We start from the raw sequence: 13,694 nt of genomic DNA on the forward strand, positions 1-13,694 counted from the left end.
GTATTCCTTCCACTGATTATGAAATCCTGCGCATTACAAAAGTATGTCAGGCAATATGGTGCCACAGAAGTGACCAGGTAGGAGGAAGAGATGATCTAACTTGAGGGAATGTGAGTTGATGCGAGGATCTCTCCTCCTAGCTGCAGACCTCTGGTGGTAGATATGTGTTTACCACACACACACCCACATACCTACAGCAGCAGAACTTTACATCAGTGGTGTGTGTTCATAAATATTTGTCAGTATGCAAGGGGTTGCATATGATTGTGTAGCTCATTATATTTGTGTGTAGAGAAGAAAATGTATGAGGTGTGTGTTGGGGGGGGGGGCTCTGCCTTGTCCCTTGGGTTCAGTTTGTTAAGGGAGGAGGAGATCCAGACATTAACTAAAATTAGCATGTCGTAATAACGCTCTTTCTTGGGCCCTCAAACTTACAAAACTCTCCCAGAAGTTATATAGATTTAACATGTTGACCCTGAGCATAGTGCTTAAAATAGAGGTAGATTTTAAAAAATTGCATTATGCTTAGAAAGTGTTTGCTAAGAATTAAAGATATAGCTCACTCATTAAAGTGCTCACAGTGCAAGTATGAGGACCTGAGTTCTGATCCCCAGCACCAATGTTGTGAGGGTTTGTGTGTGAATGCTCCCCACAGCCCCAAATGTTTATATTTAAGCTTCCTAATGTTGTCCTCAGCTGGTAGAGTCTTTTGGAGGTAAAGCCTTTCTGTAGGAGTTGTATCACTGGGGGCCAGTTACTGTGCCTTCAATAGATGGAAGACCTTAGATTATTCAAGGATGTAGAGGTCATATTGACTGAGGTAGAGGATCATTTTAATATTTTACCCTTCTCATTAAATAAGAGTCCTCCCCTCCTTTCCCTCACAGATAGAAGAAAAACATAGGTAGTGGCATTAAGGTATCTTGAATTTTATTCATTACTTCCAGGCATTCATTTTCTATATGAAGACATACTCATTACAAGGGAGCAAAAGTTCTTGGAATTAGATAAGTAGCCTAATCATCCATCTCATTCATTATGTGACTTGAAGAAAAATTCATTTCATCATTTGAAAAATGAGGAAATGGTCTTAGATAGAATCTTAAGTCACCCAAGGGCACATGTCCTGCCACTGAGGATTTAAGTAGTTCCATAATTGAGATGTGAAGAAAGTGAGGATAAGTAAGACACATGCATCTTCCTAGGAAATCTGTTTCCCTAAACCTGTCACACTGTAGACACAGTGTTCTTCACCTTATCCAAAACCCATATCTATCCTACATTAAGGAGAAATAATAGGTTCCCTCAAAAAACTGGTCTTAATTCTTTTGCATACTTATGAAAAAACTGAATCATTTTTAAATTGTGTGTTGTGTTCTAGGACTTATATTATGAGTATCACACATATTTGAAGTAAAATGACATTTATAACATTTGACAACTCTGTGCTAACATTCACTCTCAAATCTCTGGGGTACAAAGAGGTAGAGAGAAATCAGAATTTCCCCTCCAGCACTGTGCCCCTGGAGGTCTAGATAGAAGGCTGTCTTTCTTTGAGAAGGGTCTCTAGAGAGTCTACTAGCTACTCCTCCTAACCCTTGTCAGTCTGAGCTCAGAGTTACTTTTATTCAGTAAATGGCATGTGGGAATAGGAAAGAATGGAACCTTTTTCATGCAAACTTTGATGGTAAATCTGGTTGTATTCTGTAATCTGAGCCTGTAGTCTGCAAAACAAAATGGGACTGTTGGTAATACATCAGCAAATATATACAAATAAATCAGATATAATATGGACATATTGCCATAAGTATGACTCAAATTTATATTACTTAATCAATAAATTAGATACACACATATGATATCTGACCCTATAGATGTAGTATGTCTATACTTGATGTTCCAAATTTCTTGTACTTTGTATGTATTTAGTGGTATCTTCTTTACGATTGAAAATAAATAGAAATAAATTTCAAGTTTCACTAGTTTTTCACCAGAAGTAAAAACTAGAGTCATTTTTATGCTATTCCATTTGTATTGTGATAAAGCAAAATAAATGGCTCTCATAATAATAAAAACAAGCTTTTTAAGGTCAGGCACAAATTGTGGGATGTGGAAATTAAAACTTGTCCCTATGGGCTTATGGTTTTAAAAGAGTCATCTTGCTGGCTCTGTTCCATGGAAAAGTATCACAATGTCACCCAGCAGAAGTGGTCACTCTTCTCACACAGATGTTGTCATAATACATTTATACTAAGCATGATGAGATTTTTGGATGAGTAACTGATCTCCCAGCTGAGGCATGGAGGCACCGATAGATAGGCTTCATATATATTTATGTATGTCTTGTGAGTGTATAATGTAGTATGTGGTGCATGTGGTTCATGTACATAGGTATACAGATGTGTATGTCCCATGCAAATGTGTGCAAAAGCCAGAGGAAGATATTGAGTGTCCTCCTCCATATCCCTTCTACTTTATGTGCCTGAGACAGTACCACTCAGTGAAGTCACAACTCCCCAATTTTCTGTTAGACTAGCTGACGATGGAGACTTAGTCATTTTCCTCCCTCTGTCCCATCTCAGAGCTGGAGTAACAGACATCTGTAACCATGACTGCACTCACATAGGTATGAGGAATTGAACACAGGCTCTCATGCTTATGCATTAAGTGCTCTTACCCACTGAGCTATCTCCTCAGGCTCAGTTTTAGATATGTTAAATGGTTAGAAACAAAGAAGCTATCTGTGCCGCCGTGACAGAAGAATATTTAACTAAAAGACCCCCAGTTGATAAGATAACAACTTGAAAGTGAGTAAGTATGATAAGAGAATCTAGCCCATTGGATCTAGGAAAATCCATGGCTATCTCATGACAATCACAGAAGTTGTAAAGTTCCCATTTTTTTTTTTTTTTTTTTTTTTTTTTTACTGATTAAGAGGATATTAAAACCCAGTCATCAGTTTGAATATAGGTACTAAGGAATAAGAAGAAAGCAAGTGTCCAATAAACACTTTATTTCAGGAAATCCAAATGCATTTATTGACAGGCAGTACTCTTGTGGAAGATTTCTAGTTAATAAATATATAAGAAATCATCCATCTTCAGAAATTGAAATGATATAACTGATGAAAGTAAAAATTGATGTCAGCAGCATTAGCTGAAGGGCTGATGGAATCTAGCACAGAGCTTGATTCTAAGAGAAAAGGAAGGAGAAAAGATGCAAAAAGAAACCAAATGAAGTCAGTATTGATTAGTACTGTTAACTCAAATGATAAGCCAGGAAAGATAATTTCACTAACACTGACTTGAGAAGCTGCTAGCTTTATTTAGGATACTTAGATCTTAGTAATTACTTCAGTCTCTTATAAATGAACATGGGATTCTTGGGTATGATTAGAATCCAAGTAAAATCTACTCAATAGTGTCTTACATTGAAGACATAATTTACACTTTTTCCAATGGAAGTCCCAACATATAACTTTGTCTTTAATCTGCCTCACTTTGATACCAACTCAGTTCTGTGAAACCCCATAAAGATGTGGAATTTCCAAGGCAACAGAAGTTGCTGATGCTTATTTTACTAGACCCCAGCAGTAATTAGTAACTACTGTGCTTTTGTTGCTGAACTGTAGTCATATATAAAGAATTGTCACACATAAATCACATCCATTCTTGTGTGAGAAAATATAGAGTTTTATGTTAATTAACTGAGCTCTCAACTCTGGTGAAAGAGCCTAGCTGCTCTTCTGGGCTGGGAAAGACATGCTAATGTTGCAATAAAGGAATTATACAAAAACTCACTTTCTTCTCTGGAAGGTTTGTTCCCATCTTCCTTTCTGGTTGCAGATGTTATTTATAAAACCAAAGGTGAGTATATTTCCGTATTTACTCACCTACACACATCTCCCTCTAGATAGACTGATGCCTGAAGCAGATAATGTCAAATGTCTTTCCCAAGTGAAATAGAAAAGGTAACTTAATGCTTCTCAAAGTATTAATATAAAAGGCAGGAAGGAGTGACACATGCCTGTAATCCCAAAACTTGGGAGAGGAAGGTGAGACAATCAGTTGTTCAAATCATCCTCAGGTACATACTGTGTTCCAGGTCAGCCTGGGCTCTATGAGACCCTGTTGCAAATACTAAGACAATATTGTTATTCAACAAACATTAACTTAATTATAAGATGTTCCAATAATTAATTTCCAGACCAGAAAGCTGGAATAATTTACTAATAAATGCTTAAATAAATTTAAAATCACAATATACAGAATTATATTACTGATGTCTTAGTGAATATAATATGAGTTTAACATTTACATTTCATTTTGCAATGCCTAACTACACTTAATTCCATGCTGTCACAGTACTATTAAGGGACTTATCTCAAGTCAATTCTCAGAAAATTTCCCCAATGCTAATATAAGTGAATAGCTTAGCATTAAGATTTTCTTATCATCAATTCTTAGTTTAGCTAATTTGAGTGGTTTGATGAGATGTAGCCTCAGGATAAAGATGAGCAATTTTATGTCAGGCTATTCCAATTAATTGTGCATTCTTCGCCAATCCTGTGATTAGCAACAATATTAATGGAAGAGATAACCTCAAGCTGTAGTTGAAAACAATTTCACATGGATTGACTGTGCAACACTGGAGCCTTAAGAATTGGCTGTCATATGTCACCAGGCTCCCTCGCTCGCTTACTCTCTCTCTCTCTTGCTCTGTCTCTTCCCTTCCCCTTCCCAGTACTTATAATATCCATCAAAAGAATTCATTTGAGACACACAGAGTGGATTGTAGAAGACAAGGTTTTTTGCAGAATAAAGTGAAGCATACAAGGTGTGTAGGTAGACAAAGACTGAAGGAATCATTGTGTCAATCCACATTTCAGCAGGTTGCACATCTCTAAAACAGACAGCTGTTCTAGTGGAGAGATTTCCTCTTCAGCTGACAGGCCTATCTGATTAACTCTCATAGGAGAGGACAGTTGATTTGTCTTTGTTTTTATCTAAAAACCTCTGGCTGGATAGTAATCTTATGACTTATCAGGTAGTGCAGAAAGTCATGTTTCCATCCAGATCCAGAGGTACAAATAATGCTCCATTCTTCTGACCAGTAATTAGAGTCCAGCAGATCCATTTCTTTATTTTACAAGCTGTTGATTCTGAGGGAGGACTTATATCCCCAATGACCTGCAAGCCTGTAGTTACTTAACTGGCTTCCTAACACCATGCTATATGACTTAAAATCAGTCAATAATATGCTGGATCCAAGATTTGGGAGATTACTCAGTGGTTGAAGTGCTGGCCACATTTCGGATCCCCAGCTTCCATGGAAAGGCTGGGCATGGCAGTGTGCGCTTGTACTCCCAACACTGGGGAAGTGGAGGGCAGATGGCTCCCTACAGCTCACTGGCTAGCTTGCCTAGCCTAATTGAGAATTACAGGTTTAGTGAGAGACCTTGTCTCAAAAAGTAACTTGGGTAGCACTTGAGGAAGACATCCAATGCTGAAAATTAGCATCCACATTCATGTGCACACACATACACACATGCACTTCTATACATACATGAACCAGCACACAAACACACACAAACCAATTAAACATGTAAACTATTTGCTCGTTATTTAAAAAAAGCATCTGTGGTATTAAATACCACATGCTTGCAGAATGTCTAGCTCACTGTAACAGAGACAGGGACACACCCAGAGATAAATTAAATTCCTGATCTATTTGTTATCCTGGGTTTCTCTGAAATATCTTCTGGATTCTAAAAACTAATTTTAATATTCTCTCTTTCTCTTTCTTTCCCTCTCTCCCTTTTTCCCTCCCTCCCTCTTATTCCAGTTTTGTCTTACCACAGAATACAGGAAGCTGAACCTCTTATAAAGGATATACAATTTTGGTAAGATAGTAAAATCTCTATCATTTTTTTTTTGTCCTGCTATTTTGTCCTCCTACTTCATGATACAAAATTCTAGAGCATACCGAAGGTTACAAAGAAACTCAGAGATGCCATTTCTTTATCAGTGCTAAGGTCTGTGAAAGACCAGCAATGTTGGTTAATGTTACGTTTCTGAGAAAGGGTTTCACTGTATCTCTCAAGATGGTTTTAAACTTGCAGTACTCTTGCCTCAGCTCCCTGAGTGCTTGGATTACAAGCATATGTCACCATAACCAGCTGAGACCATTGTTTTGGACCAGGGTCTTCCACTAGATCCATCATACAGAACAAACTGACATGTCTCTTATATGAAATACCATGTAATCAAATGTCATTCTAAAAGATGCTAATTGAGAGAGAAAGGAAGAGGAGGTGGAAGCAGAAAGAAGGAAGGGAGGGAGGGAAAAAGGGAGGAAGGGAAGGAAGGAGGAAGAGAAAGAAGGAAAACTGACAACTATGCAACCAGGAGATGATTCAGAATAATAAGAAACTCCTGGTATTTTAACACTGAAGAAAATAATTGAAATGACCAAAGGCATTTTGTTAGTTTTTTCTTCTTCCCTGGGTTGTGTTTTGGCCTGTTCATCAGAACATCTATTCACATAAGAAAAAAAAATAAATAAAGCAAAATAAACTAGGTGTTGTCTTATTCTAGAATGTGAAAAATAAAAAAGAAATCATTTAGGTCTTTCAACTAATTTTTTATACTTTTGTATTCTGATGTCTTTTGACAACTTTTTGATGAAGATAAATCTAACATAATTCAAATTCTCATTCTTTTGTAGGTTATTATTTCACCCAGGCTAGAAGCTTAAACAAACTATTTGTCCTTGCTGTCATAAACCTTTTATCGGTCTTTTAATATGAAGATCTTTCTTCTCAATTCTAGGGAAATTCCTCCTATTCTTTCTTTGGCAATCATTCTTGCCTCTCTATGGTTTTCAAGAACTGTTGGTCATGTATCTATCTACACTTTAGTCTCTACTTTTATAAAATGTTTTTGATTTTTAAAATATTTTTTGCTTAAGTCCTTTTATGCTAAATTTCTAAAAACTTTCTTCTTATTTGCCAATGTTTTGTATATTTCATAAAGTTTTATGATGTTATCTGAAGTTAACTGCTATAAGTTTATTTATATTGGTTTCTTTTTTATTTTTTATTGATCTAATTCTTTATTAATATGATTTTTTATAATTTATTCTTTTTATTTTTGTAGTCAGTGAATACGGTCAAGTTGGTACCATCGTTAACCTCCTTCCTGTCCTCCCCCCTCCAGCAGGACTCTCCTTGTTGTGGTATATGGGTCGTGCATTGTGGGGTTAGCCTTTAGTTTCAGGTAGGAGGAAATGTCTCTGTGTGCCATGACCAAACGTGTGGTTCTGACATTCTTTCCACCCCCTCTTCTGCAAATTTTCCTGAGCCATGTTGGGTTCATATTAGGTCTATTTCCATGTTGAGATCTTGGGAGCCTCTGTGTCTCTGTATATCTAGTTTGGTAGGGGTTGATTGTTCTCTGTGTCTATCTCCTTCACTGTTGTGCAGGTTCCTGGTTCACCAAGAAAACAGCATTCTTGCACATTTTCCCATTTATTCTTAGTTTCAGCTGGGGCCATTTTGAGTATGATGCCTTCATAAAAAGAAAACAGAGAGATCCCAAATCAATAACCTAATCATCCACCTAAAGGCACTGAAAAAGCAAGAACAATCAACCCCCAAAGCTCCAGATGGAAAGAGATAATTAAGATCATAGCAGAAATTAATGAATTGGAAACTAAGAAAACAATTAAGAAAATTGATGAAACAAAAAGTTGGTTCTTTGCAAAAGTAAACAAGATTGACAAATCCCTAGCCAATTTGATCAAGCCAAAAAAAAAAAAAGAGGCACTTCAAATGAACAAAATTAGAAATGAAAAAGGAGAGATCACAACAGACATAATTGGGAGAATCATCAGGTCTTACTTCAAAAACTTCTACTCTACAAAATTGAAAAATATAGAGGAAATGGATAAATTCCTAGACACATACAATCTACCAAAGCTATACTCAGAGCAGATTAATCTCCTAAACAAACCTATCACACCCATAGAAATTGAAAAGGTGATAGAAAACCTCCCCCAAAAGAAGAGTTTAGGACCAGATGGTTTCTCAGCTGAATTCTAGCAAACCTTCATGGAAGAACTGAAACCAGTCTTTCTCAAACTGTGCCACACAATTAGAGATCAAGGAAAGCTCTCCAACTCCTTCTATGAAGCTAATATCACCCTAATACCAAAACCAGGCAGAGATGTCACAAGAAAAGAAAACTACAGGCCTTTTTCTCTGATGAACTTAGACACAAAAGTCCTGAACAAAATCCTGGAAAACCAAATTCAACAGCACATCAAATCCATTATCCACTTTGATCAAGTGGGCTTCATCTCAGGAACACAGGGGTGGTTCAACATATGGAAATATGTCAATGTAATACACTACATAAACAAGAATAAACACAAAAAACACATGATCATTTTGATAGATGCAGAAAAGGCCTTTGACAAAATACAGCATCACTTCATGATCAAAATATTGGAGAGAATTGGCATGGTCAGTTTATATCAATATTGGTTTCTTTTGTAGAAGTTTAACAAATGTATTCCAGGCTAGCCTTAAACTTGTGATCTTCCCGCCTCAGTCTCCTAAATGCTGGATTTATAGGTGTACAGCCCTAGAAGGTAAATGTGATTTTCTAATGTGTATGTTTATAAGTGTGTCTATGAGTGTGTGGCTAAATGTGCAGACTAGAAGACAACCCACGTGCTAACCACATTTTTGCTCTTTTCTCAATTTTTTATTGGCAACTTCCATAAACATAGATAATATATCATGATCATAATCCCCTCCCACTACTGAAAAGGGGTGCTAGGGGTTCAGGAAAGTTCTTAAATCCCCAAACCCTGGGTTAACAATTGCATTTAACCAAAGAATTGGGCAAACTGAAGAGGACAATTATTAAATTATTATATTTATTGAGGAATGTATCCCTCTCAAATTCACACTGTATTTAGGATTAGTTTTGTAAAGACAGTATTAAGCATCACATGAAGCTGTTTCTAGAACAAGGCAGTGCTGGTTTTATATACTGTGTTTTATAGTACACTGCTCATGAGTGACTTTCAGAGAAAGTTCATTGATTTAAAAGAGAGGATGATCAAGTTTATAGTGTAGGGAGAGGGCAGCACTCCCAGTGTGCAAGGAAATGCTAAGGGAGCTGAAGTGCTCTGCAGGCACACAGCCACTGAGACAGATTCTTATTACATTAAAGTAAAAAAAAAAAAAAAAAAAAAAAAAAAAAAACAACAACAAAAAAAAAAACAACAACTATATTTTCATAGTTAAGCACTCATTCTATGAAATCCGGGTACAGTCTACTGTTAGAGAGAACCATTCACATATCCCTCTTTATAGTGTTTTCGCCTGTCTTAGCAGCAATCTGTAACTTCACCACAAGTACTATTACACAGAGCAAACAGGTCTTCATGTCTTTCTCTGGCTATTTTTGTCTCCCTCTTCCTCTTTCCTTTCATTCCTTCTTTAGCGTCTCTCCCTCTCTCTGATATTTTACTCCAATTTAGTATAGCTGTCCAGTAACCAAGGAAACTTTCAATACATATTCTAAGGAGAAAGTGGATTAGATCCAAAACAATAGATATGGTCAACAACAAGCTAATTTAAATAGTAATTTCGATAAAATATAAGCCAAAGTACCTATAAATATGATGGTTCCAAAAATTAACAGTAATAAATAAGCCAAATTTCTACAGTCCAAGTAAAACATAATTGATATACTAGGTCACCAGTTACAACTCTAGAGCCCTCATTGCTCAAAACATCTACTAATTAGATGTCTCATTTTGCACCATCACAGCATTTCTTCCTAGATTTCATTTACTTCCCATCCAACTATCCCTTTAAATAAATATAACCTGTATTTGGCTATTATCCTGTAGGTAGTTCTGTTGTGTCTCATGATTTGAAAACAGAAAAATGTAAACTTGGAGGGTGGGGCTAGGGAGAGATGTTCTTACTACAGCAGGCTGACTTGAAACTTTAAATTCCCCCTGCTTCCGCTTCTAGACAATGGGTATTGCCAGTGTATTCCATCACACCCTGCACGATTTATAAATCTTTTGAACTTTTATTCTTATATTGTTGCTGCTTATTGATAGGAGACAGAAATTAGCCAGGCACTCAGGGTAACAGAACCTCAAAAATGAATTTTTTTCTTAACTACAAGCAGGAAATGTTGCTAAGCTTACAAAATCATGGATGTTACTGAAGTGCCAAGACCCCCTACCCCGGGTCAAGACCCTCAGGAAGTCACCCAGAGATCCCCCACAAAGAACCGAGATGGTCACTCTGATGCAATTAGCAGCAACTTTCCTTTATTGTAGTGCAAGCCAAGGCCTGGACCCAGTCTCCACACAGACCCACGCAGAAGGTGTGAGAGAGTGAGCCCTGACTCGGGGGAGAGTCAGGGGTTATAAAGGCAAAACCCACAATTCTGCATAACAGCACGACCTTTGCATTAATTGGGTATTTGGGGTCCCATGGTTAGGGACTTTCTGCTCATGGCCAGATTGGTTGGGTATCTGGGGTCCCATGATTAGGGATTTTTTACTTAGGCTGTCTGGTGCTTTACAGATCTAACCACCAACTTGGGCCGGGGCTTTTTGTGGTAAAATGTTCCTCTTGAGTTCCCAGTATATGCAAGGGAGGGGGATTTCTCAGAACTTAAACTGAGCATACTGACTAAAATGGCTACCTGTTTTAATATGGCAGTACTTGTCAAGCTGGAGTGCTGGCAAGCAGGGTTACAGAAGCTAAAGGCAACATGCTAATTTCTTAGATCTTACAGTTACACCCTCCTGGAAAGACATCTAGATTTAAGTTTACATCCTTCCTAGATAACAGAGTCTGACCCTTAACTAACATTACTAGAAAATCTATAAAATCTGATCTTTTTAATTGTAATCTGAAGAGCTGATCTTCTTTTGTAGTTAGTCCCTGTAAAAACCTAAATCTGATTTTCAAAATGGCCTTTTCAAGCCCTCTCTTTCCTCACTGGGCCAGAGCTCCAAGTTGCTTCTCTCTCTATGTTCTAGGCTCAAGGCCCCCTTCAATTCTTCCTCCTTGTTGGGCCTTGAGAGGCCCAGATGTGAGGCCTAATGGAACTTCCTGAGCCTAGCTAAAGTTGGTGACCTGCCTCTGGCCAGCTATGACTCAGTAGGGGGCCAAATGGCCTTTGGCCTGCTACTTCCGCACAGGAAGTTAGAGTTAGAACCAATCATCTCAGAGGTTGCAGTATGCTATTGGCTCTTACATCTCACCCCATCCTAAAATCCCCACCTTCATTCTCATAATTATATAAACAACTGCTTGTAACAATAAAGTGAGTTCCTGCTTTGAAGAGACTCCCAGCTCGGTGGTTTTGTTTCTGGCTGTGGACACCCACCCTCCTCCTCAACCCTTTGGGAGGAACCAGCGGGCCTGGTTCTCCCTCAGAACTACCTGCGGCAGGCAGCCCGGCATCTAGTGCCCAACGTGGGGGAATGGGAACCTGGCAGATTAGTGCCCCATGAAAGGCATTCTTCATTGAGGCAGTCAATCAGTGTGTGGGTGAGTGTACCCTCATAAGTTATGAGGCACTCTTCATATTTAATGTGCTAAACTTTGCTTCGATAACTTTACTTGCTTGTCAACATCTCTTCATTCTCTTTCTCTTTCCTTTCACTTTCGGTTCACCAGCAAGCTGCATCTGCAGCTTTTGTACAGCATGTTTACCTATCTTTTGGATCCTTGTGTTTGTGTTGTACTCGTGTGTCTGTGGGTTGCTATAGCCCTAATTTTATGGACATTTCTCTCTCTACTTTATAATATGGGACAGTCTACCTCTAAATCCAATCCTGCCTTAGAATCTCTCAGGGCACTCCTAAAGAGTAGAGGGCTTAATTTAACTGATAATCAGGCTTGACAGACCCGGGATTGCCTTCTTAAGCTGGCGCCATGGCTGCCGGAAGGAAATCTCTTTGATTGGGACACTTGGGATAGGGTAGAGGCCCTTGTTTGTCAGGCACATGTGTAAAAGGGTCAAATATCCCCCTTAGGGGTCCTCCTTACGATATTGGCCCCCAATGGCTGCTCCCCTCCAAGGCCAACCAAACATAAACAAAAGACAGAGGGAAAAGATAGTATACAGCCTTATCCTGCTACTCTTCCTGGAGGTACAGCTTTAAAAACCCCAGAAAAGGGTACATCTTTATACCCCTCACTTGATCCCTTTGAGAGTGCTCCCTGGCTTTCCAGGGGACCTCCTCCATCAACCAGCCCTTTCTGGACCCCCTCGGCCCCTCCTTCATATTCAGCTGCCAAGCTGCCAGAAAACAAAGCTACTTTTTTATTTCCCATCAATCTAAATCCTGGGAGCAATCACCCTGCTGCCTGCTATCCGTGGGAAGCTCAGGACCTTAACGATCTTAAAAAGGCAGTCTCGGAAGATGGACCTAGCTCTCCTTGGGCTGAGACCCTGTTAGAGGGACTTGCCCATCCAACCTTGTACAACCGAAGTTTGGAGAAATCTAGTGTTGGATCCCCTATACGTTAAGTGGTGTGCCTTTTTTTAAAGATGAGTGCCATACCCAGGCAGAACAAAACTAAAGTCAACAGTCCGCTGTGCATATAATTTTGGGGACTGCTTTCTGGTATCTCTGATCAATATGCTATAGGTGGCTATCTCTGACCCGTATAGGAACCAGCTCTGGGCACTGGGTTTGGCAGCATGGAAAAGGCTTGATGAGGGACCTTCTAGCCCCCCTACCCCGCATTATGGGTATTACTCAGAAACCATCTGAGGATTTGGCTACATTTATAGATAGGGTGGAAAAAAGTCTCCAAAGAAAATTTCCCCCAGGTGCATTACTGGATCAGTTTACTAAAATGTTGGTCTGGGAAGGGATGATGGCCAATCACTGCCTCGCCTGTGCAGGTCTCAAGGACAACTCCATGAGTAGATGGATTGTAGCTACCAAGGACGTTGGCACTATCTCCCATCAGGCTAGGGCCATGGCTACTGCCCTTCAGGATAATAAACAGAGAGATTTGGCCCCTACGATCTGTGCATTACAGTTAAACCCTAAAAAGTCAACATGTTTTGGGTGTGGGGATGAGAACCACTTTAAGATGGAGTGCTCCAACAAGACAAAGCCTCCCCCACCCTCTGGGGGGATGACCAACGCCCCTCGCACCCACTGCCCTAAATGCAAAAAGGGGTTTCATTGGGTTAGGGAGTGTTAGTCGAATTTAGACATACAGGGAGAGCCTTTAAACTCCTCCCGGGGCTCCCCCCAGCCCCATTAAATAAGAGGAAAGAGACCATCAAAGCCCATTGGACCATCCCTCTAGTCCCCGTCCTTAGACCCAAAATTATTTTAAATATTGGCAATAAAAGATTCAAACTTCTCATCGACACTGGAGTGGACCAAATTGTCCTAAGAAAGGAGGAAGTGCTCCCCTCCTGGCAGCTTGTGCCCGGCCCTCCCCTACTGGGAGTTGGCAGGCAATCCTTGTCCTGGGAGACTGCCACATAGCTCCCTTGGACTGACCAAGGAGGGAACAGGGGAGAATTCTGCCCTCTCATGTGGCTGGGCTCACTGCTAACTTACTAGGACAAGACATCCTTGAAGATGCTGAGGCTTTCATCACTACTGACCATAAGGCC

The sequence above is a fragment of the Jaculus jaculus genome, chromosome 6 (genome assembly GCF_020740685.1).
Source record: "Jaculus jaculus isolate mJacJac1 chromosome 6, mJacJac1.mat.Y.cur, whole genome shotgun sequence".
Lineage (NCBI taxonomy): Eukaryota > Metazoa > Chordata > Mammalia > Rodentia > Dipodidae > Jaculus > Jaculus jaculus.